The 7,969-nt window shown below is 39.3% G+C and overlaps 1 protein-coding gene across 3 annotated transcripts in view; it reads right to left on the bottom strand.

Annotated features, from left to right (window-relative positions):
- LOC106873629 (jmjC domain-containing protein 8) overlaps positions 1–5,769 on the bottom strand; it is a 462,181-nt gene extending 456,412 nt beyond the window's left edge. The window contains exon 1 of one of the 3 annotated variants that reach the window (XM_052968758.2): positions 5,077–5,769. The gene's annotated coding sequence lies outside the window, so the exon portion shown is untranslated. The remainder of the gene's footprint in view (positions 1–5,076) is intronic. The other 2 variants (XM_052968757.2, XM_052968755.2) reach the window with 2 other exon arrangements.
- Between the last annotated feature and the right edge of the window lie 2,200 nt (positions 5,770–7,969).

Genomic DNA, 7,969 nt, shown 5'->3' with positions numbered 1-7,969 from the left:
GATGAAGGTCACAGAGAGGGTCATAGCCCATCTCATTAGGGAGAGAGTCTGCTTAGATGAGATGCAGTTCAGTTTTGTGCCGAGTAGAAGCACCACTGATGCCATATTCCTGGTTCAACAACTGCAGGAGAAATACCTAGCTATACTTAGCTTTTGTGGACTTGGAGAAAGCCTTTGACAGGGGCCACCGATCCCTTATCTGGTGGGCGATGCAGAAACTGGAGATTGACAAATGGTTAATAAGGGCTGTACAGGCCCTATACAGAGAGGCCATTAGTAAGGTTAGGATTGGCAATGAGTATAGTGAAGAATTCCAGGCAGAAGTAGGGGTCCACCAAGGTTCTATCCTCAGTCCCCTTTTATTCATCATAGTCCTCCAGGCAATAACAGAGGAATTCAAGACAGGTTGCTCCTCTATGCTGATGACCTGGCCCTCATAGCAGAAACACTACCGGAACTAGAAAAGAAATTTTGGGTGTAGAAGCAAGGTTTAGAATCAAAAGGCCTTAGAGTCAATGTAACAAAGACCAAAGTTCTAGTAAGTAGGAAGGCGAACTCATCACACACCCCATCAGGTAGGTAGCCCTGCTCGATGTGTAGAAAAGGTGTAGATAGAAACTCCATAAGATGTACCCAGTGTAAGCTATGGATACATAAGAGGTGCAGCAACATTAAAGGAAGATTAACCGAGAAGATAACGTTCGTGTGCGGCAGATGCACAGGGACAATAGACTCCACAGATGCTCAGAAAACAGATTCCGTCACACTCCAGAGGGAGAAACTAGAAGTAGTTGGGGTGGATGCTCAGAAAGTGTTACCACTAGAATAAGAATAACCTGGGCAAAGTTTAGAATGCTTCTACCCCTGCTGGTGACAAAGGGTCTCTCGCTCAGAGTGAAAGGTAGATACATGTGTGTGAACTGCCATGCTTCACGGCAGTAAAACATGGGCCGTGACTGTGGAGGACATGCGTAGGCTTGAAAGAAATGAAGCTAGCATGATCCACTGGAGAGACGTTTGCGCTGGTATGGTCATGTACTACGGATGGATGAGGAGAGATGTGTGAAGAAGTGCCACTCCTAAACAGTTGAAGGAATCCGGGGTAGAGGTAGACCCAGGAAGACACGGGATGAGGTGGTCAAGCATGACCTTCAACCATTGGGCCTCCCAGAGGCAATGACGAAAGACCGAGACTCTGGAGATATGCTGTGACTGCAAAGACTTCACAAATAAAGTGAGTTCACGGCGTATCCTACACCAGCTTCACATAACCAGTCCCAGCCCATTCAAGTACCTTGGATTGTAGGGCAACCTGCTGTGCTTGAGGAGACCTTGAGTCAAGTACATCAACATCAAAATAAAAATCAAATGGAAATTGTAGTTGTGATACCCGTGCTGGTGGCATGTAAAAAGCACCATCCGAATGTGGCCGATGCCAGCACCACCTTGACTGGCTTCTGTGCCGGTGGCAAGTAAAAAGCACCAACCGATCGTGGCTGTTGCCAGCCCCCCCGGCCCTTGTGCCAGTGGCACGTAAAAAGCACCCACTACACTCACGAAGTGGTTGGAATAGGGAAGAGCATCCAGCTATAGAAACACTGCAAGATCAGACTGGAGCCTGGTGCAACCTCCTGACTTCCCAGACCCCCAGTCAAACCATCCAACCCATGCTAGCATGGAAAACGGACGTTAAACAACAATGATGATGATGATGATGATATGTATGTATTTGTTATCTGTGTCTGTATTTGTTCCCCTACTATCACTTGACAACTGATCTTGGTGTGTTTGCGGGAAGAGGTAGGCCCAGGAAGACCTGGGCTGAGGTGGTGAGGCAAGACCTTCGTACATTGGGCCTCACCGAGGCGATGACTACTGACCGAGACCTTTGGAAATGTGCTGTGCGTGAGAAGACCCGGCAAGCCAAGTAAGATCGTTGCCAGTGCCCCTGGACTGGTTCTTGTGCGGGTGGCACATGAGATGCACCATTTTGAGCGTGGCCGTTGCCAGTACCGCCTGACTGGCTCCCGTAGGATTTTCGAGCGAGATCGTTGCCAGTGCCCCTGGACTGGCTTGTGCGGGTGGCACATAAAAGACACCATTTCGAGCGTGGCCGTTTTCGTGCGGGTGACACGTAAAAGCACCCACTACACTCTCTGAGTGGTTGGCGTTAGGAAGGGCATCCAGCTGTAGAAACTCTGCCAAATTAGACTGGAGCCTGGTGTTGCCATCCGGTTTCACCAGTCCTCAGTCAAATCGTCCAACCCATGCTAGCATGGAAAGCGGACGTTAAACGATGATGATGATGATGATGATGTAACCTAGCAATTTGGCAAAAAGTGACCAATCGAATAAGTATTAGGCTTTTGTTTGACTAAAGGTGGTGCTCAAGTATGGCTGCAGTCAAATGACTGAAACAAGTAAAAGAATAACTATACATGTATATATGTATGTATATATACATATGTGTACATATATACATATATATGTGTATGTATATATAAATACATATATATATATATATATATATATATATGCAAATATAATATTTATATATATATATGTATTATATATGTGTGTGTGTATATATATATATATATATATGTATATATAGTAAAATTTATATCCCAACAGAATGTGGCAGTCCTATAAAGGATGATGTTACTGTTGTTTTAGCCCAGTGTGTCCATACAGCATTTTCAAGGGAGGTCATAACTCCCATCTCTAGCCTTATGTGATACTCACAGACCTAAATTTCTGGGTTGTTACCAGTCCTCAGTGTGAGAAAACCACAAGCTAGAGATGAAAGCTCTCTCCACTTACAAATATTATATATTCTTTAAGCAACACACAGTTGCTGATCTCTTATAGAGAAAAACAATTTGTTTAAATCTCAGAACAAGAGATATACACTAACAGTACCAAATAGTAAAGTTTATATGCCAACAGAATGTTGCAGTCCTAGGAAAAACGATGTTACTTTACAATTGTTTTTCTCTATAAGAGATCAGTGACTGTGTGTTGCTTAAAGAATGTATAGTATTTGCAAGTGGAGAGAGCTTTTGCTGCTAGCTCGTGGTTTTCTCACACTGAGGACAGAAACCTAGGTCTGTGAGTTTCACGTAAGGCTAGAGATGGGAGCAATAAACTTCCTTGCAAATGCTATACACACACAGACTGTGTATCAATGGCCAGCTGGAAAAGATGTTTTCCTGGGACTAAAACAACAGTAACATCATCCTTTATAGGACTGTCACATTCTGTTGGCATATAAACTTTATTATTCGGTACTGTAACTGTATATCTCTCACTCAGAGATTTCAAACAAGTTGTTTTTTTCACTATGTGTGTGCATATATATATATATATATATATATATATATATATATATATATATATATATATATATATATATATAAATTTAAGTCACAATATTTGGATTCAACTAATCCGATGGTACTCATAAAAAAAGCTCCTCAATATATCATCATCATCATCATCATTCTACAAAACATACAATACATACTACAATACAAAAGAAAACATAAGGAGTGTATAAAATTATAAATAATGAGGAATATGCTACGATAAAATTTATTCTACTGGAAATTCTTATCTGACAATTGTTCCACAGATTAATAAACATGTATTGATAATTTATTTTATATTTATAAGTAATAAATTACTAAGACGTATGCATTAATATATATACAATCTTTAACTTAATGTAAGTACTAAGCTAGCTCTTCAGGTTAAAAGAAATTCATGTGTCTTCTACTATAGCCTCAAGCTCACTAATGCCTTGTGAGTGGATTTGGTTGACGGAAACTGAAAGAAGTCCATCGTGTGTGTGTGTGTGTCTTTGTGTTTGTCCCCACCACCGCTTGACAACCGATAGAGTAAGTACCAGGCTTAAAAAGACTACTGGAGTCGATTAGTTCGACTAAAATTCCTCAAGGCGGTGCTCCAGCAAGGCCGCAGTCTAATGACTGAAACAAATAAAGGGTATAAGACATAATAAATGTCGCTGTAATCGTAATCTACATAATCTGAAAAGTATTTCAGGTGGAAATTTTCTTTAAAAAATACCCATTTTTCTGATAGCTATGAGAAAACAATGCTGATTCGTGTGAAATTTTCGAAACTCCTCTCCTCACCCTGGGGGGAAAAATTTACAACAAATATCGATATAATTGAAATCTATACCATCTGAAGCGTATTTATAGAAAATTTCATTAAAAAATACTGTTTTTTTTAATGGAAGTTATGAGGAAACGAAATTGGGGTTGGGGGTACACTTGTGTAGGTATTCCGATATGTGTGTGTGTAATACATCTATGTATAGGCGTACGTGTACATAATGTTGTCAATAAGTAGGAAGGGAGACAAGTCAACCAAAAAACACGTACACCAACTCATACACGCAAGCACATACACATGACATACCGAAGTCTAATTATGTGGGAGGAAAGAAGGCCCATCCAAGAAATACAGGTATACTTAGTATACATAAAGTCAGTTATAGCAAGTAGAAAGACCCTGAACTGTAGAAGTCAGCATTTGTTTCTTGATAATCCCAACAGAAAAACATTAAATCAATGACTTCTCTTTCGAGTCAAGGGAGTTTATACGTGGTTGCTCGAGCTGCTGGAAATAGCAGCCAAATCGCCCACAAAAACGCTACCACCTTGCATAAAAAGGACACATTGGCTAATACAATTCTGTATATTAAAGAAAGACAGGGTTAGTATATTTTTGATCATGCGTCTACTTGATCAACTCTGACCCGGGGCCAAACAATAATTATTGTAATTTTAGAATTTATTAAAGATTTCTACATTTTAAGGAGAGACTGTATTTAATTTGTAACATGTTTTAGAGTTTTCCAATATGGTTTACTATATTTATGGGATTATATGTAAGTTTTATTTTCGCGGATTTACCAGATTTTCTCGTGGGATCTTATACGTTTCGGTTATAAGGACTTTGTCATTTTTTTTTTATCCCGAGAAGAGGATTCCTGCAACCTTGTTTTAAAAAAAATACATGTATATTTTATAAAGATTTAGTACTTACTCTTTTTGTAAACAAAGAAACGTTGGTGAAAAATAGTTTTGTGGCCGGCGTATAAACAGGAGCTGAGACCCCAGGTTAACACGAATTGAGTGTTCTGTGTTGTGCAGGTATGTATGTTCACCTGCGAGTATGTGTATTTCTGTATCTGTCCTGTCTATCTGTCTCCCTACAGATTGTATAGTGGATAAGAAAATGGTGGTGGAGAGGTAAAACTGGCTTTCTTCCGTAGTGGACTTGACAGCAGCAAAAATGAGAGGGGGATATCGTAGTCAAAGTATTTCAATACAATCATGCAGTCACATACATAAACACACACATGTTAACGATTTTAAACGCGCACACAATGGCAAAAAATTTACGCTGAAACCCTCCACTCCATACGTAATTACCTTTATGTTAACTTCCCTACATAATTATTTACATGTGTAAATGCGAAAGAAAATTTCAAAAGCCAAAAATAAATTCTCTCCTACTATACTTTAAATATAATAGAATATTTTATATATATAGGTGCAGGAGTGGCTGTGTAGTAAGTAGCTTGCTTACCAACCACATGGTTCCGGGTTTAGTCCCACTGCGTGGTACCTTGGACAAGTGTCTGTACTATAGCCTCAGGTCAACCAAAACCTTGTGAGTGGATTTGGTAGACGGAAACTGAAAGAAGCCAGTGTGTGTCTTCCCCCCCCCCTATCGCTTGACAACCGTTTACGTCCCTGTAACTAGCTGTTCGGCAAAAGAAAACGATAGAATAAGTACTCGGCTTACAAAGAATAAGTCCTGGGGTTGATTTGCTCGACTAAAGACGGTGCTCCAGTATGGCCGCAGTCAAATGACTGAAACAAGTAAAAGAAATAAAAGAATATGGATACTTAGAAATGTGATCCAACACACAACACATAATAATATATGTGTCTAGTAGAGATGAATATGAATATATGTAGAGAGGGAGAGATTTCTATACATATACTTTTACCCTTTAATCATTTGTTATTAACGGGGACAAAGCCCAGATTTAAAACACTGGATGATGATGATTATTATATGTGTTATAAATGAGAAAGAGAGTAGCTGCAGGTGTAGGTGTGTAGTTAAGAAATTTGCTTCCCCACCAGTTTCAGTTTCAGGTTCGTTCCACTGCATGGCAAATCTCTTCTACTATAGTCATGGGCTGACCAAAGCCTTGTGAATGGGTTTAGTAGAGAGAACGGGTTATTAGTATTACTATGCCTAAGCAAAATATAAATATGTATATTCTCTTTTTCTTTTTAATTTACAGTAAATTTTGAACAGCCATCTACATGGTAGTGAAGTTGTGAAGAAAAGCATCTTATTTAACCATCATCATTTAAATCTTAAGAAGGTCTTGCAGATTTCTGTAATCCCAGATATCATGATTATTTCTAGTGTATGAATGAATTAAGGATTTATGTTCTCTCCTTCAGAACCTAAGTTCAGCCATACTTTGCTCCAGATGGGTTGGCATGTATCCTATTACTTCAATAATAATAAGTATGAAGCTGAAAATGTATCTTGGGATTTGCAAACTCCTTATAAATGGCCCACAGGTGTCCTCTTTCATTGGTGCCCAAAGGACAACTGATTTCCACAACAGAACATACCTTTTCCTTGTGGTTCCACACAACGATATTTGGTTGGTTATGTCTTAACTTGGCAACCGTTTTAATTTTTGAGTTCCACAAACAGTCTTTTGACCCATCAGTCTGTAGGTGTTTTTGTTATCCTGTCCCTGCTGGCCACTGCATTATGTCTAGAAGACATTCTCTCACAGTTGGCAATAATATGGTTAATATCTTCAGTCATGGTCTTATGTATGTGTCTGTGTATGAATGAATGAATGACTCAGTGCTCTACTTCCTGTTTGCAGATGAGTGCACACTCAATTCCACCACAGAGGCTCAAATGCAAGAGAGCATGAACTGATTTTCCACTGTTTACAATAACTTTGGCCTTACAATCAGTACTCAGAAGACAGAGGCTGTGTGTCAATCTGCAAGGTGGACAGAAAAGTGCTTCATGGATGAACTCAGAGCCTTACTGAAGTGCTTTGAGATTAACCCCCCCCCCCCCCGATAACTGGGAAAGGCAAACACAGGACCACCCTGCCTGGTAAAGCTGCACTAGCAGAGGTGCCACCTCCTATGAACAGAACAGGATAGCAGGAGCACAAAGAAAACATGGGCTGCACAAAAGTCCAGAGCAAACTTCTTGCCTTCAGTCTCAGCAGACCACCAGTGCCCAACCTGTGGCAGAGCCTTCTGAGGATGCATTAGAGCAATCAGCCACAGCTAGACACACCATGTAATATCCTTGGTCATAATCAACAGCAGATAAACATTATTATTATTATTGTAAGATACAGAACAGCCTGGCCAGTAACATATTTTTCTGCAATAAATGGATAATTTATCCTGATCACGCTATTTATAGCATTATCACGCGTTTGGGAAATAAATTTATTTCTGTATCTTACAATATATCTCAACGCTTCTAAAAAAAAAAAAAGAAAGAACAAACTTTGTTTACTTTCATCGTAAAGTTATTATTATTATTATTATTATTATTATTATTATTATTATTATTATTATTATTATTATTATTATTATTATTATTATTATTATTATTGTTGTTGTTATTATTATAAAGGTGGCAAGCTGGCAGAAGCATTAACACACCAGATGAAATGTTTAGCAGTATTTTGCCCATCACTACGTTCTGAGTTCAAATTCCGCCAAGGTTGACTTTACCTTTCATCCTTTCAGGGTCAATAAAATAAGTACCAGTTGAACACTGGGGTCGCTGTAATCGACTCATCCCTTCCCCCAAACTGGCTGCCCTTGTGGCAAAGTTTGAAACCATTATTATTATCATCATC

This window comes from Octopus bimaculoides, chromosome 6 (assembly GCF_046866305.1).
Source record: "Octopus bimaculoides isolate indiv1 chromosome 6, ASM4686630v1, whole genome shotgun sequence".
NCBI lineage: Eukaryota > Metazoa > Mollusca > Cephalopoda > Octopoda > Octopodidae > Octopus > Octopus bimaculoides.
This window is presented reverse-complemented; position numbering and strand designations above follow the sequence as displayed.